Here is a 12,230-nt window from a genome sequence, read left to right as displayed (position 1 = left end):
GTTTCCACGATTTCTTCAGAGATTGCAGGGCAAGATATGCAAAAGTAACACGTCAAGAGAAAACAAGTCGGCGTTCCTTGCTTAATTGCTTTGATTCAATTTGCAAATCAGTCACGGTAAAGGGCTGTAGACTTTATACTATGGATGTCAAGAAGAGATCAACTGATGTGATTGGAACATGCAACCGTCTGATCTGGATTCAGCCAAGCTACCGTTGTACCCCAAGACACCACAAACCTATCTGGTGTTTCCTGCTTAAGCCACCTTTTGTCATCCTGCCTTCGATAGCTCAGCTGGTAGAGCGGAGGACTGTAGATGATACATTAGCTATCCTTAGGTCGTTGGTTCGATTCCGGCTCGAAGGAGCTGGCTTTTGAATTCGGCACGTAGATGTTTCCACGATTTCTTCAGAGATTGCAGGGCAAGATATGCAAAAGTAACACGTCAAGAGGCAGATCTGTCACAGTACACAATGACAGGAATGGTTATTACATGAGATCTCAGGCTTAATATAAATAACAGGTCAAGATACAAATCTATCACAGTACACTGGTGATTTTCAATCCTGATCCTGGGGACCCCCTGCTCTGGGCTGTGTTTCCCAAAAGCGTTGCAATCCTTAATACAACGTAGACGCATTGAAACCAATAGAGTTGCAATCAACTTAGGCTTACGATGACTCTGGAAGACGCGGCCCTGCATTTTTGTCTGTCTCCTTTTTCTGACACACCCAGATGAGCTCATGGAGCTCTCTCCTAACTAGCCAATGATCTTAATCAGGTGTGTTTAATAAGGGAGACATACAGAGCGGTGGGATTGGAAACCACTGCAGCACACAACGACAGGACTTCTTTTCACATTAGAAGTCAACAAGAAAGCACGTGACCCCGACGTGATTTGAACACGCAACCTTCTGATCTGGAGTCAGACGCGCTACCGTTGCGCCACGAGGTCCTGAACCCAGAGGTGATGTATTTTGCTTAACCCCCTTGACACAGAATGCAAATCAGTAAATATACGGTGCTCAAGGAACACTCTTGATGTTGGACTTTATACTCAGGAGATCAAAAACAGATCGTCTGACCTCAAGGTGATTTGGAGCCAGACACTCTACCGTTGCACTACAAGATAGCGGAAAAATTATTTAGTGTTTCATGCTAAAGCACTTTGATAAACTATGCAAATCCGCTAGTCTTTACACTCACAAAGTCAAGAACAGTTCGCTTGACCTCAACATAATTGGAACACGCAACCTCCCGATCCCGGGTCAGGCGCACTCTGTCGAGAAAACAAGTCGGCGTTCCTTGCTTAATTGCTTTGATTCAATTTGCAAATCAGTCACGGTAAAGGGCTGTAGACTTTATACTATGGATGTCAAGAAGAGATCAGCTGATGTGATTGGAACATGCAACCGTCTGATCTGGATTCAGCCAAGCTACCGTTGTACCCCAAGACACCACAAACCTATCTGGTGTTTCCTGCTTAAGCCACCTTTTGTCATCCTGCCTTCGATAGCTCAGCTGGTAGAGCGGAGGACTGTAGATGATACATTGGCTATCCTTAGGTCGCTGGTTCGATTCCGGCTCGAAAGAGCTGGCTTTTGAATTCGGCACGTAGATGTTTCCACGATTTCTTCAGAGATTGCAGGGCAAGATATGCAAAAGTAACACGTCAAGAGGCAGATCTGTCACAGTACACAATGACAGGAATGGTTATTACATGAGATCTCAGGCTTAATAAAAATAACAGGTCAAGATACAAATCTATCACAGTACACTGGTGATTTTCAATCCTGATCCTGGGGACCCCCTGCTCTGGGCTGTGTTTCCCAAAAGCGTTGCAATCCTTAATACAACGTAGACGCATTGAAACCAATAGAGTTGCAATCAACTTAGGCTTACGATGACTCTGGAAGACGCGGCCCTGCATTTTTGTCTGTCTCCTTTTTCTGACACACCCAGATGAGCTCATGGAGCTCTATCCTAACTAGCCAATGATCTTAATCAGGTGTGGTTAATAAGGGAGACATACAGAGCGGTGGGATTGGAAACCACTGCAGCACACAACGACAGGACTTCTTTTCACATTAGAAGTCAACAAGAAATCACGTGACCCCGACGTGATTTTAACACGCTACCTTCTGATCTGGAGTCAGACGCGCTACCGTTGCGCCACGAGGTCCTGAACCCAGAGGTGATGTATTTTGCTTAACCCCCTTGACACAGAATGCAAATCAGTAAATATACGGTGCTCAAGGAACACTCTTGATGTTGGACTTTATACTCAGGAGATCAAAAACAGATCGTCTGACCTCAAGGTGATTTGGAGCCAGACACTCTACCGTTGCACTACAAGATAGCGGAAAAATTATTTAGTGTTTCATGCTAAAGCACTTTGATAAACTATGCAAATCCGCTAGTCTTTACACTCACAAAGTCAAGAACAGTTCGCTTGACCTCAACATAATTGGAACACGCAACCTCCCGATCCCGGGTCAGGCGCACTCTGTCGAGAAAACAAGTCGGCTTTCCTTGCTTAATTGCTTTGATTCAATTTGCAAATCAGTCACGGTAAAGGGCTGTAGACTTTATACTATGGATGTCAAGAAGAGATCAGCTGATGTGATTGGAACATGCAACCGTCTGATCTGGATTCAGCCAAGCTACCGTTGTACCCCAAGACACCACAAACCTATCTGGTGTTTCCTGCTTAAGCCACCTTTTGTCATCCTGCCTTCGATAGCTCAGCTGGTAGAGCGGAGGACTGTAGATGATACATTGGAATAACTATCTGTATGGAAAGAAATATTGTTCTGTATTGTTGATGTTCTTTATTGTTTGTAATTTCATTCATATATCTGATTAGTTTTGATTCTAAAGGATTTTTTATTACTTTATTGCTGACAATGTTAAGTATTTTTAATGTGTGTTTAATCATTTATTTTTTTAAATTTCCACTGTGAAACACATGCTTGATAATTGTATTATGAAATTTTTTCAATTAAAAAAATAAAATAAAAATGATGATACATTGGCTATCCTTAGGTCGCTGCTTCGATTCCGGCTCGAAGGAGCTGGCTTTTGAATTCGGCACGTAGATGTTTCCACGATTTCTTCAGAGATTGCAGGGCAAGATATGCAAAAGTAACACGTCAAGAGGCAGATCTGTCACAGTACACAATGACAGGAATGGTTATTACATGAGATCTCAGGCTTAATATAAATAACAGGTCAAGATACAAATCTATCACAGTACACTGGTGATTTTCAATCCTGATCCTGGGGACCCCCTGCTCTGGGCTGTGTTTCCCAAAAGCGTTGCAATCCTTAATACAACGTAGACGCATTGAAACCAATAGAGTTGCAATCAACTTAGGCTTACGATGACTCTGGAAGACGCGGCCCTGCATTTTTGTCTGTCTCCTTTTTCTGACACACCCAGATGAGCTCATGGAGCTCTCTCCTAACTAGCCAATGATCTTAATCAGGTGTGTTTAATAAGGGAGACATACAGAGCGGTGGGATTGGAAACCACTGCAGCACACAACGACAGGACTTCTTTTCACATTAGAAGTCAACAAGAAAGCACGTGACCCCGACGTGATTTGAACACGCAACCTTCTGATCTGGAGTCAGACGCGCTACCGTTGCGCCACGAGGTCCTGAACCCAGAGGTGATGTATTTTGCTTAACCCCCTTGACACAGAATGCAAATCAGTAAATATACGGTGCTCAAGGAACACTCTTGATGTTGGACTTTATACTCAGGAGATCAAAAACAGATCGTCTGACCTCAAGGTGATTTGGAGCCAGACACTCTACCGTTGCACTACAAGATAGCGGAAAAATTATTTAGTGTTTCATGCTAAAGCACTTTGATAAACTATGCAAATCCGCTAGTCTTTACACTCACAAAGTCAAGAACAGTTCGCTTGACCTCAACATAATTGGAACACGCAACCTCCCGATCCCGGGTCAGGCGCACTCTGTCGAGAAAACAAGTCGGCGTTCCTTGCTTAATTGCTTTGATTCAATTTGCAAATCAGTCACGGTAAAGGGCTGTAGACTTTATACTATGGATGTCAAGAAGAGATCAGCTGATGTGATTGGAACATGCAACCGTCTGATCTGGATTCAGCCAAGCTACCGTTGTACCCCAAGACACCACAAACCTATCTGGTGTTTCCTGCTTAAGCCACCTTTTGTCATCCTGCCTTCGATAGCTCAGCTGGTAGAGCGGAGGACTGTAGATGATACATTGGCTATCCTTAGGTCGCTGGTTCGATTCCGGCTCGAAAGAGCTGGCTTTTGAATTCGGCACGTAGATGTTTCCACGATTTCTTCAGAGATTGCAGGGCAAGATATGCAAAAGTAACACGTCAAGAGGCAGATCTGTCACAGTACACAATGACAGGAATGGTTATTACATGAGATCTCAGGCTTAATAAAAATAACAGGTCAAGATACAAATCTATCACAGTACACTGGTGATTTTCAATCCTGATCCTGGGGACCCCCTGCTCTGGGCTGTGTTTCCCAAAAGCGTTGCAATCCTTAATACAACGTAGACGCATTGAAACCAATAGAGTTGCAATCAACTTAGGCTTACGATGACTCTGGAAGACGCGGCCCTGCATTTTTGTCTGTCTCCTTTTTCTGACACACCCAGATGAGCTCATGGAGCTCTATCCTAACTAGCCAATGATCTTAATCAGGTGTGGTTAATAAGGGAGACATACAGAGCGGTGGGATTGGAAACCACTGCAGCACACAACGACAGGACTTCTTTTCACATTAGAAGTCAACAAGAAATCACGTGACCCCGACGTGATTTTAACACGCTACCTTCTGATCTGGAGTCAGACGCGCTACCGTTGCGCCACGAGGTCCTGAACCCAGAGGTGATGTATTTTGCTTAACCCCCTTGACACAGAATGCAAATCAGTAAATATACGGTGCTCAAGGAACACTCTTGATGTTGGACTTTATACTCAGGAGATCAAAAACAGATCGTCTGACCTCAAGGTGATTTGGAGCCAGACACTCTACCGTTGCACTACAAGATAGCGGAAAAATTATTTAGTGTTTCATGCTAAAGCACTTTGATAAACTATGCAAATCCGCTAGTCTTTACACTCACAAAGTCAAGAACAGTTCGCTTGACCTCAACATAATTGGAACACGCAACCTCCCGATCCCGGGTCAGGCGCACTCTGTCGAGAAAACAAGTCGGCGTTCCTTGCTTAATTGCTTTGATTCAATTTGCAAATCAGTCACGGTAAAGGGCTGTAGACTTTATACTATGGATGTCAAGAAGAGATCAGCTGATGTGATTGGAACATGCAACCGTCTGATCTGGATTCAGCCAAGCTACCGTTGTACCCCAAGACACCACAAACCTATCTGGTGTTTCCTGCTTAAGCCACCTTTTGTCATCCTGCCTTCGATAGCTCAGCTGGTAGAGCGGAGGACTGTAGATGACACATTGGAATAACTATCTGTATGGAAAGAAATATTGTTCTGTATTGTTGATGTTCTTTATTGTTTGTAATTTCATTCATATATCTGATTAGTTTTGATTCTAAAGGATTTTTTATTACTTTATTGCTGACAATGTTAAGTATTTTTAATGTGTGTTTAATCATTTATTTTTTTAAATTTCCACTGTGAAACACATGCTTGATAATTGTATTATGAAATTTTTTCAATTAAAAAATAAAAATAAAAATGATGATACATTGGCTATCCTTAGGTCGCTGCTTCGATTCCGGCTCGAAGGAGCTGGCTTTTGAATTCGGCACGTAGATGTTTCCACGATTTCTTCAGAGATTGCAGGGCAAGATATGCAAAAGTAACACGTCAAGAGAAAACAAGTCGGCGTTCCTTGCTTAATTGCTTTGATTCAATTTGCAAATCAGTCACGGTAAAGGGCTGTAGACTTTATACTATGGATGTCAAGAAGAGATCAACTGATGTGATTGGAACATGCAACCGTCTGATCTGGATTCAGCCAAGCTACCGTTGTACCCCAAGACACCACAAACCTATCTGGTGTTTCCTGCTTAAGCCACCTTTTGTCATCCTGCCTTCAATAGCTCAGCTGGTAGAGCGGAGGACTGTAGATGATACATTAGCTATCCTTAGGTCGTTGGTTCGATTCCGGCTCGAAGGAGCTGGCTTTTGAATTCGGCACGTAGATGTTTCCACGATTTCTTCAGAGATTGCAGGGCAAGATATGCAAAAGTAACACGTCAAGAGGCAGATCTGTCACAGTACACAATGACAGGAATGGTTATTACATGAGATCTCAGGCTTAATATAAATAACAGGTCAAGATACAAATCTATCACAGTACACTGGTGATTTTCAATCCTGATCCTGGGGACCCCCTGCTCTGGGCTGTGTTTCCCAAAAGCGTTGCAATCCTTAATACAACGTAGACGCATTGAAACCAATAGAGTTGCAATCAACTTAGGCTTACGATGACTCTGGAAGACGCGGCCCTGCATTTTTGTCTGTCTCCTTTTTCTGACACACCCAGATGAGCTCATGGAGCTCTCTCCTAACTAGCCAATGATCTTAATCAGGTGTGTTTAATAAGGGAGACATACAGAGCGGTGGGATTGGAAACCACTGCAGCACACAACGACAGGACTTCTTTTCACATTAGAAGTCAACAAGAAAGCACGTGACCCCGACGTGATTTGAACACGCAACCTTCTGATCTGGAGTCAGACGCGCTACCGTTGCGCCACGAGGTCCTGAACCCAGAGGTGATGTATTTTGCTTAACCCCCTTGACACAGAATGCAAATCAGTAAATATACGGTGCTCAAGGAACACTCTTGATGTTGGACTTTATACTCAGGAGATCAAAAACAGATCGTCTGACCTCAAGGTGATTTGGAGCCAGACACTCTACCGTTGCACTACAAGATAGCGGAAAAATTATTTAGTGTTTCATGCTAAAGCACTTTGATAAACTATGCAAATCCGCTAGTCTTTACACTCACAAAGTCAAGAACAGTTCGCTTGACCTCAACATAATTGGAACACGCAACCTCCCGATCCCGGGTCAGGCGCACTCTGTCGAGAAAACAAGTCGGCGTTCCTTGCTTAATTGCTTTGATTCAATTTGCAAATCAGTCACGGTAAAGGGCTGTAGACTTTATACTATGGATGTCAAGAAGAGATCAGCTGATGTGATTGGAACATGCAACCGTCTGATCTGGATTCAGCCAAGCTACCGTTGTACCCCAAGACACCACAAACCTATCTGGTGTTTCCTACTTAAGCCACCTTTTGTCATCCTGCCTTCGATAGCTCAGCTGGTAGAGCGGAGGACTGTAGATGATACATTGGCTATCCTTAGGTCGCTGGTTCGATTCCGGCTCGAAGGAGCTGGCTTTTGAATTCGGCACGTAGATGTTTCCACGATTTCTTCAGAGATTGCAGGGCAAGATATGCAAAAGTAACACGTCAAGAGGCAGATCTGTCACAGTACACAATGACAGGAATGGTTATTACATGAGATCTCAGGCTTAATATAAATAACAGGTCAAGATACAAATCTATCACAGTACACTGGTGATTTTCAATCCTGATCCTGGGGACCCCCTGCTCTGGGCTGTGTTTCCCAAAAGCGTTGCAATCCTTAATACAACGTAGACGCATTGAAACCAATAGAGTTGCAATCAACTTAGGCTTACGATGACTCTGGAAGACGCGGCCCTGCATTTTTGTCTGTCTCCTTTTTCTGACACACCCAGATGAGCTCATGGAGCTCTCTCCTAACTAGCCAATGATCTTAATCAGGTGTGTTTAATAAGGGAGACATACAGAGCGGTGGGATTGGAAACCACTGCAGCACACAACGACAGGACTTCTTTTCACATTAGAAGTCAACAAGAAATCACGTGACCCCGACGTGATTTGAACACGCAACCTTCTGATCTGGAGTCAGACGCGCTACCGTTGCGCCACGAGGTCCTGAAACCAGAGGTGATGTATTTTGCTTAACCCCCTTGACACAGAATGCAAATCAGTAAATATACGGTGCTCAAGGAACACTCTTGATGTTGGACTTTATACTCAGGAGATCAAAAACAGATCGTCTGACCTCAAGGTGATTTGGAGCCAGACACTCTACCGTTGCACTACAAGATAGCGGAAAAATTATTTAGTGTTTCATGCTAAAGCACTTTGATAAACTATGCAAATCCGCTAGTCTTTACACTCACAAAGTCAAGAACAGTTCGCTTGACCTCAACATAATTGGAACACGCAACCTCCCGATCCCGGGTCAGGCGCACTCTGTCGAGAAAACAAGTCGGCGTTCCTTGCTTAATTGCTTTGATTCAATTTGCAAATCAGTCACGGTAAAGGGCTGTAGACTTTATACTATGGATGTCAAGAAGAGATCAGCTGATGTGATTGGAACATGCAACCGTCTGATCTGGATTCAGCCAAGCTACCGTTGTACCCCAAGACACCACAAACCTATCTGGTGTTTCCTGCTTAAGCCACCTTTGGTCATCCTGCCTTTGATAGCTCAGCTGGTAGAGCGTAAGACTGTAGATGATACATTGGCTATCCTTAGGTCGCTGCTTCGATTCCGGCTCGAAGGAGCTGGCTTTTGAATTCGGCACGTAGATGTTTCCACGATTTCTTCAGAGATTGCAGGGCAAGATATGCAAAAGTAACACGTCAAGAGAAAACAAGTCGGCGTTCCTTGCTTAATTGCTTTGATTCAATTTGCAAATCAGTCACGGTAAAGGGCTGTAGACTTTATACTATGGATGTCAAGAAGAGATCAACTGATGTGATTGGAACATGCAACCGTCTGATCTGGATTCAGCCAAGCTACCGTTGTACCCCAAGACACCACAAACCTATCTGGTGTTTCCTGCTTAAGCCACCTTTTGTCATCCTGCCTTCGATAGCTCAGCTGGTAGAGCGGAGGACTGTAGATGATACATTAGCTATCCTTAGGTCGTTGGTTCGATTCCGGCTCGAAGGAGCTGGCTTTTGAATTCGGCACGTAGATGTTTGCACGATTTCTTCAGAGATTGCAGGGCAAGATATGCAAAAGTAACACGTCAAGAGGCAGATCTGTCACAGTACATAATGACAGGAATGGTTATTACATGAGATCTCAGGCTTAATATAAATAACAGGTCAAGATACAAATCTATCACAGTACACTGGTGATTTTCAATCCTGATCCTGGGGACCCCCTGCTCTGGGCTGTGTTTCCCAAAAGCGTTGCAATCCTTAATACAACGTAGACGCATTGAAACCAATAGAGTTGCAATCAACTTAGGCTTACGATGACTCTGGAAGACGCGGCCCTGCATTTTTGTCTGTCTCCTTTTTCTGACACACCCAGATGAGCTCATGGAGCTCTCTCCTAACTAGCCAATGATCTTAATCAGGTGTGTTTAATAAGGGAGACATACAGAGCGGTGGGATTGGAAACCACTGCAGCACACAACGACAGGACTTCTTTTCACATTAGAAGTCAACAAGAAATCACGTGACCCCGACGTGATTTGAACACGCAACCTTCTGATCTGGAGTCAGACGCGCTACCGTTGCGCCACGAGGTCCTGAACCCAGAGGTGATGTATTTTGCTTAACCCCCTTGACACAGAATGCAAATCAGTAAATATACGGTGACCTCAAGGTGATTTGGAGCCAGACACTCTACCGTTGCACTACAAGATAGCGGAAAAATTATTTAGTGCTTCATGCTTAAGCACTTTGATAAACTATGCAAATCAGCTAGTCTTTAAACTCACAAAGTCAAGAACAGATCGCTTGACCTCAACATAACTGGAACACGCAACCTCCCGATCCGGGGTCAGGCGCACTCTGTCGCGGCCACAAGGTCGAGAAAACAAGTTGGCATTCCTTGCTTAATTGCTTTGATTCAATTTGCAAATCAGTCACGGTAAAGGGCTGTAGACTTTATACTATGGATGTCAAGAAGAGATCAACTGATGTGATTGGAACATGCAACCGTCTGATCTGGATTCAGCCAAGTACTTATCTCCACGTCAGATTCCAGCTTGGCGTACGACCGTTTCCTTGTGGTAATGCCTGGTATTGCAGATAGTTCAGCCTCACTATAATTTGATTTCTTGCACTCCTTTTTACTTGCCATTGTCACAGAGTTTTTGCTTTAGGAATGAGCTCATTTTATATGTTAATTAATTAAGCAGGGGCGTTTCGACGGCGGAACATTCAGCTGCACACAATTCCACGATCATTTGTGATTTATAACCGAATGACTGGCGTACGCATGGATTTCGTGTGTACGTTCGTTTCTCTGAATCGCTCTTACGATCAAATCAGAAAAGTTCTTAGATAAAATCAAGGATGGTTTCTACCAGTGATGCGCGGGTTGATCCGAAATGAGCGGGTGCCCGCGGTCACCCGCGGTTACGAGTCATCCAAAAATATTTTTAATGATATTCGGGTTGCGTTCGGTCGGGTCGTTTGAAATAAAGATGCCAATTAAACCTTTGTAATTTATGTAGTACTAGACACACTTTTCTATGAAATACATAGACCTACACTTTATTGGCTGAATAATATTTACCTTTTGAATGTTGAGCGTTATTAACTGTTGAATAAATGCTGACGCGGGACAAAATCCCAGATTTCCCAACCGGTTGAACTGAGCAATGCCATTGTACCATTTTAATAATCTACTTCTAAACGCATATAGCTCAGTAATGTCAGCTTTATGTATTTTCCTAGAGGGAGTGGGATTTTTGTTGGGAAAGTTGGGGGAGCGAGAGACGCACACTTCTATTAGACTGGATAAACACATGCAGCATCTTATTGTTAAGAAATGGTATTCCTAATAAATGTCTCGAATATTCAATGTCCAATGTTTCTCTTTCTTTTTGGAATTATTAGACAGATTTTACTATTAGTCTTTTCAAATGCCTAGGTCTGTTTAATTTCCTTAATTATATAAAATTTAGCACTATTTTTTAACGTTTATTCAAGCAATAAATTATCTCATGTATATGCTTGTTTAAAACCAGGGATTAAAAACGAATTCCAGGTAAAAACAGGATTTTTTCTTTACATTTCCACAGAGCGAAACGAATGAAATTAAGCATTATAGCTATACAATTAATTATATATATATAAAATTATTATTATTATTATTTTGTCATATTCGTGATTCCTGATTTTATATGAAAACTTAGTGTAGGATTTCAGCGCGAATCAGACAATTTAAGAGAGTCGATTAGAAGTTAGAACACTTCTACAGACGTACATTCCACAAGAGGCCCGTCATAAATCTGACGTTTGATAGCCTGGCGCCAGACCGCCAGCCTGAAGCAAACCTAACTTACTAAGAACTCGCAAAATTAACACAAAGACACTTCTTCATAATCAAATCCTTTGAATAAGGAGATTGTCAAATTTGGAGCAAGTAACCAAGATTAATGGTCAAAGAGATGCACATTTTGAACATCACATGATTAAAGTCATTAGCGATATGGTTGGTTTTCCCCCACACACAGGACACAACGGAAATTCCTTCCCTAAACTTTTGACCTCCCAGCTTAGAGAACAGACCCTCACAGAAGGGCACAGAAAACTGTCTATTGATGTACATATGCGCCTAAAATGTGCTAAAGAACTAAGGAGCAACTCCTCATTTCTATGTATAACTTCCTATCATATATGTAACCCACACATTTGTCTATTATGTTTTAATCACTCATTGTGTATGTCCCTTTTGATAACTATTGAATAGTTTAATGGTTTATATTGATGTTTGATATGTCTGAGTTGGAAATCGCATTCTCAAAATGTTCCTGTAATTCAATTCTTTACGAAATGTATTATAGTCTTGTTATAGAAATCATGTCCAAATTTATCTCTGCAAAGAGCGGGAATTTGGGATCACGGGACTAATAAGATAACATTGGGATTTATGGTTGGTAGGAGGAACCAGCAGTCCACCGGACTTCGGACATTGTTCTAATTGGTCAAGACACCATTTTGGGATGTGTCCAAAGGCTGAGTTTAAAAACTCAAGGACACCCTCAAATTTCTCTCTTATCTCTTCACTATAAGCTCTCTTACGTCTCGACGCCGCCTGGCCTGAATGCCAGCCTCCTCATCTAAAGGAAACATGAGGAGATCACCACACTTCTATCTTTTTCTTTAATCTTTTTTTTATTTTTATTTCTTTCCGTTGAGA

General features: G+C 42.7%; 10 non-coding genes across 10 annotated transcripts; 3 read left to right on the top strand and 7 right to left on the bottom strand.

Moving 5' to 3' along the window:
* Positions 1–278: 278 nt before the first annotated feature.
* On the top strand, positions 279–365 carry trnay-gua (transfer RNA tyrosine (anticodon GUA)). Its single transcript is given in 2 exon segments — positions 279–315; positions 330–365. It is a non-coding gene; the product is annotated as a tRNA-Tyr (tRNA).
* Positions 366–882: 517 nt separating this feature from the next.
* trnaw-cca (transfer RNA tryptophan (anticodon CCA)) lies at positions 883–954 on the bottom strand. The gene has a single exon. It is a non-coding gene; the product is annotated as a tRNA-Trp (tRNA).
* A 1,155-nt stretch (positions 955–2,109) lies between these two features.
* On the bottom strand, positions 2,110–2,181 carry trnaw-cca (transfer RNA tryptophan (anticodon CCA)). The gene has a single exon. It is a non-coding gene; the product is annotated as a tRNA-Trp (tRNA).
* Positions 2,182–3,589: 1,408 nt separating this feature from the next.
* On the bottom strand, positions 3,590–3,661 carry trnaw-cca (transfer RNA tryptophan (anticodon CCA)). The gene has a single exon. It is a non-coding gene; the product is annotated as a tRNA-Trp (tRNA).
* A 1,155-nt stretch (positions 3,662–4,816) lies between these two features.
* trnaw-cca (transfer RNA tryptophan (anticodon CCA)) lies at positions 4,817–4,888 on the bottom strand. The gene has a single exon. It is a non-coding gene; the product is annotated as a tRNA-Trp (tRNA).
* Positions 4,889–6,688: 1,800 nt separating this feature from the next.
* Positions 6,689–6,760, bottom strand: trnaw-cca (transfer RNA tryptophan (anticodon CCA)). The gene has a single exon. It is a non-coding gene; the product is annotated as a tRNA-Trp (tRNA).
* Positions 6,761–7,311: 551 nt separating this feature from the next.
* trnay-gua (transfer RNA tyrosine (anticodon GUA)) lies at positions 7,312–7,398 on the top strand. The gene is given in 2 exon segments: positions 7,312–7,348; positions 7,363–7,398. It is a non-coding gene; the product is annotated as a tRNA-Tyr (tRNA).
* A 517-nt stretch (positions 7,399–7,915) lies between these two features.
* Positions 7,916–7,987, bottom strand: trnaw-cca (transfer RNA tryptophan (anticodon CCA)). Its single transcript has one exon. It is a non-coding gene; the product is annotated as a tRNA-Trp (tRNA).
* A 943-nt stretch (positions 7,988–8,930) lies between these two features.
* On the top strand, positions 8,931–9,017 carry trnay-gua (transfer RNA tyrosine (anticodon GUA)). Its single transcript is given in 2 exon segments — positions 8,931–8,967; positions 8,982–9,017. It is a non-coding gene; the product is annotated as a tRNA-Tyr (tRNA).
* A 517-nt stretch (positions 9,018–9,534) lies between these two features.
* On the bottom strand, positions 9,535–9,606 carry trnaw-cca (transfer RNA tryptophan (anticodon CCA)). The gene has a single exon. It is a non-coding gene; the product is annotated as a tRNA-Trp (tRNA).
* Positions 9,607–12,230: the final 2,624 nt, after the last annotated feature.

This window comes from Garra rufa, chromosome 1 (genome assembly GCF_049309525.1).
Source record: "Garra rufa chromosome 1, GarRuf1.0, whole genome shotgun sequence".
NCBI lineage: Eukaryota > Metazoa > Chordata > Actinopteri > Cypriniformes > Cyprinidae > Garra > Garra rufa.
Note: the sequence above shows the minus strand (reverse complement) of the source record. Positions and strands in the feature narration are given on the sequence as shown.